We start from the raw sequence: 19,251 nt of genomic DNA on the forward strand, positions 1-19,251 counted from the left end.
TATACCTACTGGCGACCGCCAGTAGGTAATATATATATATATATTTATATATATATATATATATATATATATATATATATATATATATATATATATATATATATATATATATATATATATATATATATATATATATATATATATATATATATATATATATATATATATATATATATATATATATATATATAATTTTTTCCTATGGGATTTTTGAAAATTCTATGTCGAATAACTTTGGCGTTTGTGGACGGAATTGGCTGAAATTTTCATGTAAATGGCACATTTCGTTTCTGAGCAGCCCCTAAAAACTTGGGGTAGGTTTCGTCAAGGGGGGGCCGAGAAAAACGTGGGGTCCCAAAACACGTTTTTAACATTGAGTTTTCCATAGGGCGGTTGGACTCGAACGGCTGAATGGATTTACACGAAACTTGGCAAAATTGTAGATATGGTTTGCCCGACGTGCCTTTGCTATGTCTCAATATATGTGCTCCAGTGGATTTCGAGAAATTAACGTTTTAAAAAACAGATATATCTGTGACAGCGCTCCGGTTAGCGCTCCGGTTCGCGCACCTGACGCATAACGGAACTTTGCGAAGCGAAGCTGATTGGCTCTCCGGTGTCTGTCAACATTCTAAACAGTCCGGACCGGCCGCCATCTTGTCTCTCGGTAGGATCGAGAGACAAGAGGAGGAGAAAAACGAAGGGGGAATTTAATGAAAGGGGGCAAGGTAGACCCCTCTTGACCCCCTAGGAGTGATGTTGGGGTTATTAAAGGGTCCCGTGGGGCAAATAAAAAAAATTTGATTTTTTTCACGGTAGAAGCGCTTCCCGGTATGCGAACCGGGTCGCTCACCGGTAGCTTAACGGGAGTTCCCCATTTTGTGTTTCGGTTGAATTTAATCACAAGATGGAGGAAAAACAATGTGGGAAATGGGTATAAGGGGGCACGGGAGACGTATCCTGACCCCCTAGGTTTTCTGAGGGTGGCTGAGGAGGCTCATATATGTTGGAATAAAAAAAAAATTTTGCATTTTTCGCGCGGTTAGCTGCCGGTACGCGAACCGGGAAGCGAACATAAGTGAAAATTAGTGAAAAAAGGTACATTCGAAATTTGGAAAGACTAATTATAGTTAAGGTAGCTCTGAAAATAGCTTTTGTGTTCTGTGTAAGTTCTAGGTACTTATAAGTAGGTACCAATACACAGTCTTAAATTTTGTATGAAAACTCTGTTTCCCTCATCTGAGAAGTGCACACCATCTCCTCTGTAGATATCTTGCATGTAGTAACGCAAGTTATTGTTGTAGATGGCGCCCATTCCATGGTCTCTCATATAAGCTGAAACAGACTTATTTACATGCTTCCTCGCTTTCTCAATTTGTGGACAAAATTGATTGGACCACCTCCATTTATGTCTTTGGCATATATTGGAATATACCAAGGCAGTTTGAGGGTAAAGTGCCATTAATTGCTCAAAGGTGTCCTTTAAGAGCATTTCCAGACCTACCCCAGTCAAAGTGCCCAAATCATTTCCTCCACAGTGCACTATTATGAGGTCAGGGTTTGGCAAATGCAAAAAGGTTTTCACCAATGGTATCAATTGGTGACATCTCAATCCTCTTTGCCCAATCCATTTTGATATCCACATTTTGAAAAATGAGGTTGTGTAAATTTCTGTTATCAGCATACCTGTGAGCCCAGTGGATATAGCTATGTCCAAGAATCCAGGCAGAAAACATGGCGAGAGGAGGTTCTGCTGCAGTCAGATGAAGTGTGGGAATGAAATGGCAGTTGAAACAGTAGGAGTTTCTAAAGAAAATAAACTGTGGAGTTTCAGTGCTAATGGTTCATTAGCAATGATTGGTGGATTTCCATTGCTGAAAACAGAAAGTTAGGGTGCATGGATGTGTTCTTTGAAAGATGTAATTTGAATGGTTAAGATAAAATGATTTTATGAAAGATTGCAGTGGATTAGCAGGTGTACTGAGAGTTCAGAGTTCATTTGAAACATTGTTGTGTGAACTTGTAAACATGAGAGGTCTGTCAGGAGGTAGTTGCTATGGAAAAAGGGCAGAAAGGGCAGAGGAGGGAAGGGTGTTGATTTGAAAAAAGTGAGGGAAGAGTTTTGATTGGCTGACATGAGAGATATGTGTGATGAATATCAGCATTTCTGTGCCTTTCTTGGTTACAGCCTCTGGAGTGCATACCTTTTGCTCTGCTAAAGAAAAATTGGTGTGTTTCTGAGACTGTTTTGAAATTCAAAAAGCATTTGCTAAGGTGAGATATGGTTCCTTTATTTTAGAAAGAGACTAGTGTGCTTTTTGGAGAAAATAAGAAAGCCAGCTGTACATTTAAAATGATGTTTTGAGTCAAGTGTTCGCATTATGTTTTCCAAGAAGATTTTGCATTCTTTTACAAATTGTAATTGCAGATAATGTTAAGTATTAGTACTGACAAGGTGTGGTTGTACATAGGAGCTGTGCTGTGTTTTCAAATTATGATCAGAAAATCGTTTTTAAGGAAAAGGAATGCTTTTTAAATGTATAAGAATTTATTTACTTGCGATGTGACTCTTGCAATGCGTCTTTTTTGTAGAATAGATGCATGATGCATCTGTGCTGTTTATGCCCCATGGTGCTCCACATTGTAAATGTTAAAAACGATGCATAAGTGGTGTAAGGGCCTTGTAAATACTCTCCTATGTGTGTGCATGGCCATTTTAAGTCACTTACCCATGGTGCAAGGGCCTTCTAAATATGCCCTCATGTGTGCTTGGCATTTTTAAATCACTTATCCCTGGTGTAAGTTCCTTGTAAATACGCCGTCATGTGTGCTTGCACATTTCAAATCACTTCCCCCTGGTGCAAGGGCCTTGTAAATACGCCCCCATGTGTGCTTGGCCATTTTAAGTCACTTCCCCCTGGTGCAAGGGCCTTCTAAATACGCCTCCATGTGTGCTTGGCTATTTTAAGTGACTTCCCCCTGGTGCAAGCGCCTTGTAAATACGCCCCCATGTGTGCTTGGCCATTTCAAGTCACTTCCCCCTGGTGCAAGGGCCTTGTAAATACGCTCTCATGTGTATTTGGCCATTTTAAGTCACTTCCCCCTGGTGCAAGGGCCTTGTAAATACGCCCCCATGTGTGCTTGGCAATTTTATGTGACTTCCCCCTGGTGCTAGGTTTTCAAATTATGATCAGAAAATCGTTTTTAAGGAAAAGGAATGCTTTTTAAATTTATAAGAATTTATTTATTTGCCATGTGACTCCTGCATTGCGTCGCTTTTATTGAATAGATGCATGATGCATCTGTGCTGTTTATGCCCCATGGTGCTCCACAGTGTCAATGTCAAAAGCGATGCATAAGTGGTGCAAGGGCCTTGTAAATACGCCCTCATGTGTGCTTGGCCATTTTAAGTCACTTACCCCTGGTGCAAGGGCCTTGTAAATACGGCCCCATGTGTGCTTGGCAATTTGATGTGACTTCCCCCTGGTGCTGTGTTTTCAAATTATGATCAGAAAATCGTTTTTAAGGAAAAGGAATGCTTTTTAAATTCATAAGAATTTATTTACTTGCGATGTGACTCCTGCATTGTGTCGCTTTTGTTGAATAGATGCATGATGCATCTGCGCTGTTTATGCCCCATGGTGCTCCACAGTGTCAATGTCAAAAGCGATGCATAAGTGGTGCAAGGGCCTTCTAAATACGCCTCCATGTGTGCTTGGCCATTTCAAGTCACTTTCCCCTGGTGCAAGGGCCTTGTAAATACGTCCTCATGTGTGCTTGGCAATTTTAAGTCACTTCCCCCTGGTGCAAGGGCCTTGTAAATACGCCCCCATGTGTGCCTGGCCATTTCAAGTCACTTCCCCCTGGTGCAAGGGCCTTGTAAATACGTCCTCATGTGTGCTTGCCAATTTTAAGTCACTTCCCCCTGGTGCAAGGGCCTTGTAAATACGCCCCCATGTGTGCTTGGCCATTTCAAGTCACTTCCCCCTGGTGCAAGGGCCTTGTAAATACGTCCTCATGTGTGCTTGGCAATTTTAAGTCACTTCCCCCTGGTGCAAGGGCCTTGTAAATATGTCCCCATGTGTGCTTGGCCATTTTAAGTCACTTCCCCCTGGTGTAAGGGCCTTGTAAATACGCCCCCATGTGTGCTTGACAATTTTATATGACTTCCCCCTGGTGCAAGGGTGTTGTAAATACGCCCCCATGTGTGCTTGGCTATTTGGAGTCACTTCCCCCTGGTGCAAGGGCCTTGTAAATACGCCCTCATGTGTGCTTGGTAATTTTAAGTCACTTCCTCCTGATGCAAGGGTCTAGTAAATATGCCTTCATGTGTGCTTGGCAATTTGAAGTCAAAAACAATAACATGAACAATGTCTGTTCTGGAACAATCTCTAAATAGAATTAGAGTCTCGAAATTAGTTGAGATTAACATATCACAGAGCACAGGTCATATGTTGAAGCATTCCATTCCATTGCTATTTTCCACCATCAAGTATGTTGCAAAATCCTTCCATTCAATTCTTTGCTTACTGTTATTGATTTACTGTTTGGTAATAGTATTTAATAACATTTTTTTAATACATTTTCCACAGATTCAACTCAAGATATTCTTAAAAATTCAAACATGCCCTCAAGGCAAAGAAAAAAAAGGAAGCAAAGCGACTTACACCGCACCTTGATAAAAATGGAGATAATGGACCTTTACAGCAGTCCTGAAGTCACCAAAAATATTCCGGGTAAGACAACAAAATCTTTTTTAAGAAACATTTGCTGACGAAAAAGTATCACTAGAGAACATGTTTTAGTTCAGAAGAAGAGAGCCAATTTAAACGGGAAGGAAAGGTCCCTCAAAAATGTAACTGCTAGAGCAGGAGATAACTCTGTGCATGGTGGTAGAAGGAAAAATCTGTTTAGAGACATTCGTAGACGAATGTTCCGCAACAGGATAATTGGCAATTTGTTAAAAAAATTTAAGAAAGGTCAACAGAAAGTGGCTTTTTATAAGAGAAAGAAAAATGTAGAGAAAATTATTGATCAGGCTTTCGAAATTAAGCGAAAGTTATTTATTTTGGTAATCAATAGAATTAGGAAACTAAACAAGGTAATTTATGATTTCAAATCAAATAGTAGATGGAAGAGAGTAGTTAATCGTACTAATTTTTGTGAAGTTTTCTCAGGAGAATGGATGCATAGTTCAAGTTGTGAGGCATTTTTCAATGAGGAGAGTTACTTCCAGGACAATGATTTGGTGCATGCAGTTGACACCAGTGGTCGAGCATATGAGGTAAAAGATGGTTGTCGGTTGAAAAAGAAAAACTTGTGTCTGCAGATGCAGAAGAGGTGTTAGGTGATGAGGTTTTAGGGAGATGTCCTAAGGGACCAGTGTACACCTGGAAGTGTAGTTCTATTTGCAGTGTGCGACAGGATTCCATCAATTTGCTTTGTGATTTTGTACGGACATTTAATAAGAAAAGTTTAAAACAAAAAATAAAGTTGTTGCAAGAATTAGATCCTTGCAGAGTGAGACAAGTGAAAGGTTTGCGTGGTCATTCACTGGCTTGTCTTTCCAGGAGAGTATGCCAGAGTGTTTTTCATCATTTCAGGATGCTAGCAGTGCATCATAATAAAGTGAGGAAATTAGTTAGAATGTTGTATTATGCTAAGAGTCCGGCAATTATGCTTAAACAATTAAGCACTGCTCTTTTGCATGGTTCTGAAGTAGATGTGAAGAATATTTGTGAAGACATTGAGTTCTGTTACTTTGCTGGTGAAGAGAACAATGTTGAAATTCACCCAGTAGAAGAAGGTAATGTGGAACAGAGTGTACTGACAAGGAAATTTTCAACTTTCAGGTGAAATCAAGTGAGAGGCCTAATTTCACTTGTGTGTGTTGTCAACGGACTTATTATAAGAATCAGACTAAGTTAGTGGATTTATATGCAAAAAGTGAAATGGAAAACAATAGTGAATGGAAGGATTTTGCCACATACTTGATGGTAGAAAATCGTTTTGATTTGGGATCGGACCGACGTATGTGTACTTATAGTTTAAAGAAATTAAACCAAAACCGGATGCCTGCTAGAGCAGTTCATAATAATCTGGAATTGGTTGACATTCCTTCTGAATTAAAGGATTTAAATACTTATGAATCTATTTTGATTCAAAGTGTCCATCCCTTTCAGGCTATTGTACGAATGGAGCCAAAGACAGGGAAATTGCCTCCATCAGATTTACAGAGAGGATTAAAGGGAAGAGTTGTTTATTTGCCTTTAGATTTGAAGAAAAACATTAATACAATTGGAATAGAGAAAGTGGAAGAGGAACCTTTAGTTATCCTAGTTAATGGGGTTCTGACAAAGAGTAAGAACATCTGGCAAGATTTAGTGGATGTTAGGAAAGTCAAAAAGGCAACATTGTATTTGATAAAAAATAGTGAGTACTACACAAATGTATGTGCTGCAGAAGAGGAAGTAAGTGAAGAAGAGGACAGCGAATTGTGTGCTGGGCAAATTGAGAAAGTAGAAGCTTCTAAAAATGAAGAAATATATGAACATTATAGTGTTCATCCTTTGCATTCCAAGGAAGTCATGGGGAATGCTATTGAGTTGTTTCAAATGAAACAAGCCAAAGGGAGTCCCATTAGTGTTTGGAAGGAAAGTTTGGAAGCTCAGTGTTTTTCACAGTTATTTCCCACAGGTCGAGGAGGACGATATGATGAGCGACCTGATCAAATTCCTGCTTCAGAATACCGGACTTTACGATTGTATGCAGAAGATCCTAGGTTTCGTCAATGCATTCCCTATTTATTTCATCTACTGTTTGAAAGTGATCTGTCTGGACTGTCTTATGCAGTGAACCACATTTTGAAAAGTGATGTACAACTGCGAAATATCTCGGCAAGGGACTTTATGGATAAAGTCAATGTGCAAGACAGTATTTTGGATTCTCACCTGATTAATCTCATGGCATGTCAGCGTGGTACTAATGAGTATTGGTATCGTCGTCATGGTGACTTAAAATGTATGCTGAGGAACTTAGGAACTCCTACTTGGTTCCTCACTCTGAGCTGTGCTGAGTATGGCTGGGAAGACTTACTTGAATTTCTACGAGAGGCAAATGGAAACATTGAAAATATTGAATTCAAGACACCCGGAGAACTGTGCTCTTTGGATCCAGTGAATGTATGCAGGTACTTCAATCATAGATTTGAAGCTATGATGTCTTTCATCACGAACAAGAAAAATCCACCTCTTGGAGAGGTGTTGGATTTCTTCTGGAGAAAGGAGTATCAAGCAAGAGGTGCTCCTCATATACATATGCTGCTATGGATCAAAGATGCACCCAAATTTGGAACAGATCCGGATGACTTAGTGATGAGTTTCATAGAACAGTATTCTACATGTGCTGTTCCAAAGACAAAGGAAGATAAAAGTCTAAGAGAACAAGTTTTATGGTTTCAAAGCCATCGTTGTGGAAAGTATTGTGACGAGGAAATCACCCAAAAACACATACAATTTGAAAAGAAACGAAGAGTCTAAGTACATTAACGACTACAACCCAGTGATTTTGTCCATGTGGAATGCTAACATGGATATTCAGTTTGTGGCTGACAACTGTATGGCTGTGGCTCGGTATGTGATGTCTTACATCACAAAAAAAGAAAAGACAGAACTGAAGGATATGTGGGAGGATATTTCCCATGAAAAGAGCCTCAGCAAGAAGTTGTACAGTTTCAGTCTGAAGATGTTGTCGCATCGAGAAATCGGAGCTTACGAATGTTCTGACCGGTTATCTTCAGCAAGTCTCTAGGCCAAATCTAGGAGTATCATTTGGGCGAGTCTTGGTCTTGCTGCAACGCGTAATCGAGTTCTGAAACCTGTACGGGAAATTGAGTATTTGGCGGAGAAGGAGCCAAGCAGTACAGATATTTTGAAGACCAACATGTTGGATACATATTATCCAAACAGAAGCAGTCACCTGGAGAATGTTTGTCTGTATGAGGTTCTACAAAATTACCTTTTCAAGAGGAACATCAAAGAAGATATTGATAAAGGAGTGTATGCTGTAATTGGAAGAGAGGGATGTCTGGTCAAGCAAAGAAAATGTCAATTGGTAAATCATCGAAAATTGAATTGCGAATCTCCAGAAAGAAAAGAGTTTTTCTATTTAGCTCTTTAGCAACTTTTCAAGCCTTGGCGTGCAGAAGAGGAACTGCTTGGAGATTTCCTCTGTTACGAAGACTCTTTCAATGCAGCTAAGGAGTCCATAGAATGTCCTGTTTTTCCAAAATATCTAGAAATGTTGAATGCAGAAATCGAGCAGGAAGCAACAATTGCAGCTGAGATTGCTAGAGACAGTTCTCAGGACAGTCAGAGTTCTGTTTCATTGAGTCAGGATCCACTAGGAGAACCAGTTATCGAAAATGAAGCTGCCACTGCCATGATTGAAGTGGAAAGAGCCATGGCACATGCTCAGGAGGATGCGGTTAACTTAGAAGATTTGGAAAGACAACTCAACGTTGAGCAGAGGAAAATATATGACGAAGTTACCAAACAAATTGAGCATGGATTAAGTCATGAGAAGAAAGAGTGCTCATGTACGTCGTTAAAGCCTGTCCGACTGTACGTGAGTGGAGAAGCAGGAACTGGAAAAAGTTTCCTCATTAAAGCAATTTCATGTTATTTGCAGAAAAGGACTGAGTCATCGCTGTCAAGTGTTGTCACCGCTCCAACTGGTCTGGCAGCACTTAATATAAAAGGTATTACTTTGCATCGGCTATTGATGCTGCCAGTGGAGCATGATAACAAATTACAATACCACAAGTTATCGGGAGATGCTTGTTGTGAAGTATCTAGAGTCCTGAAGAAGATTAAACTTCTTATCATTGACGAAGTAAGCATGGTTTCCAATGTCATGCTTGCGTTTGTGCATTTGAGAATGCAGGAAGTTCTTAAAACAGAGTATGATGTGTTATTTGGTGGCAAACACATCATTGTTTTCAGTGATCTTCTGCAGCTGACACCAGTGAAAGGACAACCAGTGTTTAAACTGCTTACGCATGAAGATACCAGGAAGTGCCTAGGGAGCATTGGCAACGTTAACATATGGTTAAACTTCAATTATGCTGAGCTGCGTGAAAATATGCGTCAGGCGAAGGATAAAGATTACAAGAATATTCTACAAGATGTTAGAATTGGGAAAGTGACCGAGCGTGGGAAAGAAGCTTTACATGCACGATTACTATCAAATTTGTATCCAGAAGAAGACGTTCTGCCAGAGGATATTTTTCAGAAAATTACTGAGAAGAAATCTGGAATATGTTTGATGCCAACTCTTGCAGAATGTTCCATCTTCAACAACAAAATGTTGAATTTAGAAAACCAAGAGATTGTGAAACTGGAAGCTATTGACAGAATAGAGCATATGGGAGCAACAATTATTTTGTCTGAGAATTTGAAATCTAAATTGGATTCATTAGAGAAGACTATATCTAAAACTGCTGGTTTTGAAAAGACTCTGAATGTGTGCTTAAATTGCCGTATCATTTTGAGTAGGAATTTACATGTTGAAAGAGGTCTGGTAAATGGATCAATGGGTAATGTTGTTGATTTTGAGAAATACAGAAATAAAGATGGAATAGAATTTTTAAATATTAAATTTGATGGCATTGAGGAAGTACAGCTAATTGGTCGTTGCACAGCTAGGTTTTTGCTTGTAAAAGACTTATATGTTCGCCGTAAGCAGTTTCCTGTTTGCTTGGCATATGCGGTGACAATCCATAAATCGCAAGGTTTAAGTGTAGACACTGCTTTGGTGAATATTGGCAGTTCTGTGTTCAAGGAGGGTATGGCTTATGTAGCATTGTCACGAGTCAGAACTTTATCGGGATTGTACTTGATTGACTGTGATGTCACAAACATTTGTGCGGATCTAGATTGTGTTAAGGAATACATTAGGTTAAGAAGAGAGTATGCGCCACATTTGCCTCAATATCCTTTGTTTAAGAAAAGTGTGGTAGGCCGGAAACGAAGAAATATCAGTAATAGTAGGGAGGTTGTAGCAAAATGACCAAAAGTCGATGAACCGAAAATTGTAAGCAGAAAGAAAATGAATTCTGTTGAAGATGTTGTTAGTTTTCAATTTGAAAATAGTTCTGGTGTCAACTGCTATGCTAATGTAGTGGTTACTGTTGTCTTTTCACTAGACACTTTAAAAGAACAGATTGTGATCAATTCGGAACAAAGTTTATGCTGTTTGTTGAATTCTGTGTTAGAGAAATGTAGCGCTGATAGAACAAGAGTAGAAAGTGTGTCTGAAATTCGTAATCTGTTAGACAAATGTTTAGGTCAAACGCAATTCTCTCAAAATATTCAGCAGGATTGTCAGGAGTCTTTAATGTATATGCTTGATGTATTGCAAGATGAAGGTGTAGACGTAGATTATCTGTTTGGCCTTTCTTATCAATGGCAGAATGATTGCGAGAATTGTAGGCTATCAAGTACTACTAGTGTAGACTCAGAAAGATCTATATATTTAACTTTGCCTGACAGTAAGTCAGTATCCTTCAATAAGCTAGTAAAAGCAGCCGATCAAAACATGGAGTATAGCCAATGTAAGTCTGCAATGCTGTCCACGTTAATTATACGAAGTAATGGCCAGTATGGAAAGGGGCGACCACTCGGTCCCCCCGAACGTATGGCAGAGTGCCTCGATCCCCCCGGGAAGACATTTTTGGGCGGGAGGCGCGTCTCGGCTGGTATGCCCGAAGCGGCGTAGCCGGGGCGCGCTTTTTCCCGCCCTTGAGTGGGCTGGCCTAGACACGGACGCCGCCGGCCACGCCCTCGGGGCAGGCAGGGGCGGGTTTACGCCCGCCCTGAAGATGGATAAAAAGAGACGCAAGACCAGAAGACATCCTCTTGTTCCTGTGCTCTGAAGCTGCACCTCCCCGCTGCACGTGAGCTCGAGACGGAACGAAGAGCCAATTTTGAGCGTTTTAATCGTTCTTGTTTGTTTTTCAGTTACTTTGTTGGAGAATGCCGAAGAAGGTTGGAAAGCGCATGAATACCGACCAGATGCTGCGTGTTCTCATGAAGGAGATGTCCGAGCTAAAGAAGCGGGTGGACAAGAATGAGGAAAGGGGTCCAAAACGTCCTTTGGCGGGAGCAGCCCCGGGAGGGAAAAACAAGAGGCCCAGGAGGGGGGCAGCGGGAGAGGAGATCCCCGGTCCCAGTGCTCCGCTCGAGGCTCCAACTCCCGTGCCGGAGGAGGGGAATCCGATCACCCCCGTGTCCGAGGATGATATGCCGCCCGAGTTGGCAGCACAATTGGCAGCGTGGTTGGGAAAAGGTAACGAGGGCGCCACGGCTGTCGAAGCGCAGGAGCTGATTAAGCAATTGCGTGAGAAACGGGAAGCAGCCAAGGTGCCCGTGCCGGCTGCAGTGGGGGACAAGACACCAGGGACGGTTGCGACCACAGAGGCAGCGTCAGGTGCAGGTAAGCGGCCATTGCCGATCGCGAGGGATGAGTCAACACCCTCTCGGAGAGAAAAGTTGGGGCAACATGTTCCTTTGGCAATTAAGGAAAAGATATGGGCGGGGGAGTATGTGAACATTTTTTCGTTACTTGTTGATCATTATGAGGTGGAGCATGTAAAGAGTCAGAAGGACCTCATGCATCCGAGTGTTTGGCGCGCAAAAATGGCCGCCTTTAAAGTGAATGATAATATCGCCAATTGGGGCAATGCCTGGGGAATCTTTACATCAATCCTGGGGGAACGTAGGCCTGAGTTGCTTTCCGAGTTCCCAATCTACCAATCACGAATCATGGGGTACTCGACATCGCACCAGGGGAATCATTGGTTTTGTTACGATAATATGTTCAGAAAGGAAAAGGAGCATAATAAAAGTTTAACCTGGGATTGTTATGATGCCTTGACCTGGGATAAAATGAAGGAGTCAGGGATGTTAAAAATGCCGTTGGTGGGAAGTAATGTGGGTGAATCCTCCCGACAATATGCGGGGACGCCCTTTCGATCAGGTTCGGGGGCCGACGATCACTCGAAACCTACCGGCAATAACGGAAGAAAGGGTTTCTGTTTTAATTACAACAGAGGAAAATGTACGAGACCGCAGGGATCGTGTAAATTCAAACACGAATGTAGTGGTTGTGGGTCGTCCCATCCTGAGGCCTCGTGCAGAGCCAGAACGGGTGATAACGGGGGGAGAGGAGGTGCCAAACAGGTCTAATATAGTCCGAGGGGCGCCTTTACCCACTCCCATTGATACCCTGGCAATGATCCCTTGGCTCAGTGATTACCCGGATCGTACTTCTGCTGGGGTGCTGCGAAACGGTTTTTCGTATGGTTTCCGCATCCTGGTAGGGGACTTTCAGGGTGTGGATAAGTGTAAAAACCAACTTTCCGTCCTGCAGCATACAACCGTAGTACAGGATAAGATCCGAAAAGAGGTGACTCGAGGTCGGGTCGCTGGCCCGTTTAGTGTACCCCCAGTCCAGAATTTTGTTTGTTCTCCCTTAGGGGTAGTCCCCAAGAAAGACCCGGGAGAGTTCCGACTAATTCATAACTTATCAGCTCCACGAGGTCTTTCCGTAAATGAGGCAATCGATCCAGAAGTGTGTTCGGTGCGGTACGCATCCTTCGATGAGGCCGTAGCCATTTTGAATCGCCTGGGGCCCGGGGCGCTGATGGCGAAGTCAGATATCGAGTCAGCGTTCCGATTGCTCCCGGTACACCCAGACGACCAGCGTCTCCTAGGTTTCATGTTTCAGGGTTGTTATTACATGGATAGGTGTATGCCAATGGGGTGTTCTATATCCTGTGCTTATTTCGAGAAATTCAGTTGTTTTCTACAATGGGTCTTCACAAAGAAAACGGGTTTCCAAGATGTAATGCACTACCTTGATGATTTCTTATTTCTTGGGGCAGCCGGGGGTCTTGAATGTGGCCGGGCCTTGGCCGAATTTTGTGTGTTGATGAAACAGTTAGGCGTGCCATTGGCGCCGGGTAAAACAGTGGGTCCTACGACTTGCCTCGAGTTTCTGGGGATCGAGTTGGACTCCATTGAGGGGTGTTTCCGTTTGCCAGCCGAGAAAGTGTTGAAGTTCAGGGCTGCGCTGCAACTGTGTATAAATGCATCAAAAGTTACGCTGCAACAATTACAGCAGGTGGTGGGACAGTTGAATTTTGCCCTGAGGGTGATACCAATGGCCCGCCCCTTTTCCCGTTCAATTGCCCAAGCGATGGTCGGCCTTAAAGAAGGCCATCATCGCACGAGACTATCGGCCGAGATCCGCCAGGACATGCGTATTTGGTTAGCATTCTTGGCGGATTTCAATGGTAGAATCGTCTGGAATAAACCAGCCGTGTCTTCTGAGGAGCTGGGGCTATGGACAGATTCGGCGGGAAGCATAGGTTTTGGCGCCATCTTCGGCACAAAATGGTCGGCACAAAGATGGCCGACTTGGTGGCATGAGAAGGGTCTGACGAGTAATATTGCTTTCCTCGAACTGTTTCCCATCTTGGTGGCCTTGAGAACATGGCCCGATGGGTTCAAAAATCACTCGGTCATATTTTGGTCGGACAATATGACTGTGGTCGAGTGCATCAATAGTCAGGCAGCACGTTGTAAACTGATCTTAAGACTGCTTAAAGAAATTGTTTTACTATGTATGCAATTGAACGTGCTATTCAGAGCAAAACACGTGCCAGGGGTGATGAATCAGGCAGCTGACGCACTGTCTCGTTTTCAAATGCAGGCTTTTTCGGGTTTCCTTCCCTCAGCGGACCCGGAGCCGGCACCCTTTACCGAAGCTCTCTGGTCTCTCGGTGCCCCGAACTTCGTCACCTCGTGGGAGAGAGTCTAGCACCAAGGACGAGGAAGGCATATGAAGGGGCGTTTCGGGCCTATTTAGCCTTTTTGGGGAGTGATAGAGAGCGACTTTGGGGTCATGAGGAATGGGTGCGGAATTTCCTGATGTCCTTACGTAGGGCTGGGTAATCGGTGGCTACGGCCCAGAGGCATCGTGCTGCCATTTCCTTTGTTGCCAGAGCACACGCTATCCAGGACCCAACAGCGTCTTTCGTTGTACAGAAAGCGCTGCGTGGGTGGCAACGCCTTGAGGGTCGCAGAGTAGATGAAAGGCGCCCGATAGGTTTGGATAGATTGTCCCAGTTGTTGGCTACACTTCCTGCCACATGTTCGTCTCAGTTTGAGGCAGTGCTGTTCCGAGCCGCGTTTACGCTAGCATTTCACGGAGCAATGCGAGTAAGCGAACTAGTTGCAAGGAACAGACTGGATGTGGCGGGGGGTTTGTGCCGGGAACACGTTCAGATCAGGGGAGAAACAATGACTGTCTCCTTTGTAAGGTCTAAGACTGACCAAGATGGGATGGGTGACTGCGTCATCATACGCAGGATTCCTGGGTCCTCCATATGTCCGGTAAAGTGTTTAGAGGATTACCTAGCACGAAGGGTGGCATAATGGGGGGGGACTTTGTTAAGACACGCGGACGCCACCCCACTGACGAAATTTCAGTTTCAGCGGGTGCTTGCGATGTCAGTTGCCGCTGCGGGCTTGAACCCGGGCGAATTTGGGACCCATTCCTTTCGGATAGGGGCTGCTACGGAAGCTACAGCCAGGGGTCTTAATGTTGAGCAAGTGAAACGAATGGGGCGTTGGTCCTCCAATTGTTATAAAAGATATGTGCGGTTGCACATGTTGTGAGGCTGTAATTATGTACTCTGTACTCACGCTTCTTGTTTTTGTTTGGTTTCAGTTACGCAAGCCTATGAGGCGGGGCGGACTATGCAGTCGACCTTACACCGGGCCAGCGGTCAGACATCACCGGCTGTGAAAAAGGAGGTGTGGGTCGTGGGCCACTCATACGTGAGGCGTGCCGCAGACGTATTCAAAGCAGGTGACATGATTCACGTAGCTGGGGAATACGGGTACAGGATGTCCTTCTACGGAAGGGGCGGTCTCTGTATTGACCAGTTTCAAACATTTTTTGAGGGTTTCTTAGGGCGGACAAGGTCACCGCCGTCTATAGTTATAGTGCATGTTGGGGGCAATGATTTGGTCACCATCGGTAGACGACTACTCCTGGAGGCAATGCTTTCCACTGTAAGTTGGTTGGCGAGGAGAGTTCCGGGGTGTACGATTGCATGGTCCCATTTGATTCCACGAAAGGTGTGGCGGGGGGCTATCTCTATACCTGCTTTGAATCACTCTGTTAGAAAGCTTAACAATAAAGTGAGTAGGTTGTTCCGTTCCAGGACATTGCATTCTATTTCTCATAGCTGTATTAATGATGACAGGATGTATTCGGGGGATGGTGTGCATTTGTCTTGGGTGGGGAATGAGTTGTTCTTAGGAGACCTCTTAGCATGGTTGAAATCTTTGAAACATGACCTTTAGGTAGGAGTTTTGTGGGGGGTCCGGATAGCCGGTCAACTATCCGCCCTGTGGCGGTAAGGTCATGATCGGTGAGCACTAATTGGAAGATCCCTATGAGTGGGCGTCACCCAACACGGATGGGAGCGCTCGGGGGAGGTGGCCTTTGGCCCCTCAACGGGGAGGCGGTCCCTTCTAAGGATGGGTCGCCGGAAGAAGAGGAAAGGCGGTCAAGGCCCCTTCCTGTGTAGGAGGGGTTACAGCCCCCTCCTGGGGAATTTCCCGGGGCCAGTGACATCTGCGACGGCAGATGCGGTAAGTTGTGTGGGGTTGGGGGGAGGTCTACGATACCTTCTAGATACCTCACACGAGTCTTCGAACGACCTTTAACTGGCGTCGAGTTGATAAGTGCCCCCGTCAAGACAAGGGAAATTGTAGTAGTTGCACGTGAGTACGCCTCAGTGCTGTCGCCCCTCCCAAGTGGGGGGGGTATGTCTGGTTAGGGATCTTGACACCGGTTACGACCTTGCCGTTGGCCCTTAAACGTTAGGATGTACAATTTCAATATTTCAAGTAAATGTTTTGTAGGATGTTAGATCGGCTAGGAGAACCTCTGTATTAGAGAATCTGTTAAGGTTAGCCAAACATCGCAGTGTGGTATGAAATTGTACATTAATGTTTAAATGTTTTAATTTTTTGTTTTAATAAATACGGCCGGGAGGGTCACTCCCTCCCACTTCCAAAAACTTCAAGAACTGTTTCCGGTTTCCCTCATTTGGGGATTGTGTTGAGAGGGGGTGGCGGGTATCTCAGCCATATGGAAAGGGGCGACCACTCGGTCCCCCCGAACGTATGGCAGAGTGCCTCGATCCCCCCGGGAAGACATTTTTGGGCGGGAGGCGCGCCTCGGCTGGTATGCCCGAAGCGGCGTAGCCGGGGCGCGCTTTTTCCCGCCCTTGAGTGGGCTGGCCTAGACACGGACGCCGCCGGCCACGCCCTCGGGGCAGGCAGGGGCGGGTTTACGCCCGCCCTGAAGATGGATAAAAAGAGACGCAAGACCAGAAGACATCCTCTTGTTCCTGTGCTCTGAAGCTGCACCTCCCCGCTGCACGTGAGCTCGAGACGGAACGAAGAGCCAATTTTGACCCACCCACCAGCCCCTGAGGACAGCTAGTTGTTTTAATAAAGTTGATCAGTTATTCTATTTCGTTTTCAGGTTGTTTTGGTGTTATGTTGATATTTAATGTGTAATAAAGATTGTTATAATGTTACAAGTTGGTGATGAAAGAATGTCGGATTTAAGGTCCATTTAGACACAGGTTTTTTCGGTCATAGTGGCCAATGTAGTTTCGTTTAGTTAGCACTTGTCGTATTTATTTCGGTCAGGCGGTAGGCGGTAAGGTCATGATCGGTGAGCACTAATTGGAAGATCCCTATGAGTGGGCGTCACCCAACACGGATGGGAGCGCTCGGGGGAGGTGGCCTTTGGCCCCTCAACGGGGAGGCGGTCCCTTCTAAGGATGGGTCGCCGGAAGAAGAGGAAAGGCGGTCAAGGCCCCTTCCTGTGTAGGAGGGGTTACAGCCCCCTCCTGGGGAATTTCCCGGGGCCAGTGACATCTGCGACGGCAGATGCGGTAAGTTGTGTGGGGTTGGGGGGAGGTCTACGATACCTTCTAGATACCTCACACGAGTCTTCGAACGACCTTTAACTGGCGTCGAGTTGATAAGTGCCCCCGTCAAGACAAGGGAAATTGTAGTAGTTGCACGTGAGTACGCCTCAGTGCTGTCGCCCCTCCCAAGTGGGGGGGGTATGTCTGGTTAGGGATCTTGACACCGGTTACGACCTTGCCGTTGGCCCTTAAACGTTAGGATGTACAATTTCAATATTTCAAGTAAATGTTTTGTAGGATGTTAGATCGGCTAGGAGAACCTCTGTATTAGAGAATCTGTTAAGGTTAGCCAAACATCGCAGTGTGGTATGAAATTGTACATTAATGTTTAAATGTTTTAATTTTTTGTTTTAATAAATACGGCCGGGAGGGTCACTCCCTCCCACTTCCAAAAACTTCAAGAACTGTTTCCGGTTTCCCTCATTTGGGGATTGTGTTGAGAGGGGGTGGCGGGTATCTCAGCCATATGTCATTTTAATGTTCCAACGATGTAGGTCTGATGGAACTAAATTGACAACTTTAATGAAAAATGTTGTGGCTTCGCAGTTGTCAATATCAGGAAGGACTTTTGTAACTACAGTAATTATATATCATGACGGTCCTTCAACAACTTCAGGACATTACACAGCTTATTTAAAATCTGGAAACGGCTGGTCATTCTGCAATGATTCTGTTTTAACTTTCAAAAAAAGATTGCCTTTTCACCTTCAAATTTCTTACCTGGTGTTCTTACAACCAACATTTTAGGGAAGGAATCTCGGGATTTGTTCAGAGGAATTTCAAGAGGTTCTAATAGCTCCTACTCTATATGGCCTTGTGGATAAGTGTAGTACAGAGCGAAAACTCTTTGTGTTTCTAAGCTAATTCAAGCAGCAGATCAAAAGAAGGAGTAGAGCTGATGTAAGTCTGTAATGCTGTCTACATTATTTATAGAAACTTATCGGTGAAATATCATTTTACAATTCCAACTATATAAACTGGATGTAAATAAGTTGTCAAGTCTAATTAAAAATGTTTTGGCTGCACAGTCGTCGATTTCAGGAAGAACATTTGTAACTGCAGCTATTATATGACATGATGGTCCTTTAACAACTTCACGATATTACACAGCTTTTTCGAAATTTAAAAAAGGCTGGTCTTTCGGCAATGATTAGAATTTGACTATGAAGCAATGTTGCCTTTTGACTTCTTTTCAGAAGTGAGAATTTAGGGTAGGTAACTGGATTATAATGATTCTAGGTGTTGTTGTAATTTAGTGTGCTGTTTTAAATTGCTTTGTATGTCTCATTTTTCTTAAAACGATAGAGCTTATCTTTCAGAAAGTCGCAGGCAGAAAATAATAACAGCACAACAGAGTATAAGCTGTTCATAGGACATCCTTTGACATCATGGAAAGTAAGTTACTTTTGAGGAGTTCTGATTTCTGATTGATAATATTATATGGGTTTTTTAAACACAATCATTTTGATTGTGTTTTTTTTTCCCGCTGTTATATGATGAATACCTTCAACTCACTGTTTTCAGTGAAATTTGATATATTCTGAGAACAGCAAAAATAAACCATTTAATATGTATAATTAATTATGTACTTTCAATTGTGATTTTTAAAATGTCCTCATCTTGTCTCATGCTCACTCATCTTTTACTACTTTCTATCAATTTTTAAACTTTTGTTCTCTCATTCACAGATTGAAAGTATAAAAATAACACGTGACTAAGTTAACAATAATTATAAGGTAAGTGTTTAGTACTCATTCTGTTACATCTCTTTTACATTTAACTTTTATTAGTTCCACTGCTTCATTTCTTTAACCCTCAGTTTCCTGCCTTTGCTACTTCCCTCCTTTCTTTTGTCTATTACTTTTTTTTACTCTACTCTTTCCACTCCTGTTCTCAGTCCCTCTTTAAACAGTATCTCTGTGTTACTCCCTCTAACTGTCTTTCTTTTAACATTACTCTCAGTTTACTTACTCTTCTTTTTTTTAAAAAAAACATTTTTTAAGTTCGCTACCGGTTCGCGTACCGGCGCGTGAACTGGGAAGCGAACCAAAAGAAATAGAGGTTGTCAGAGTGCTAAACATTCTAGCAAATTCTTATAAAGGGGAGGTAGTTCTGAAAAGAACTTTTTTTATATAATTTTTGTTGTTTTATATTTTTTTTATTATTTTTCT

The sequence above is a fragment of the Lissotriton vulgaris genome, chromosome 3_1 (genome assembly GCF_964263255.1).
Source record: "Lissotriton vulgaris chromosome 3_1, aLisVul1.2, whole genome shotgun sequence".
NCBI lineage: Eukaryota > Metazoa > Chordata > Amphibia > Caudata > Salamandridae > Lissotriton > Lissotriton vulgaris.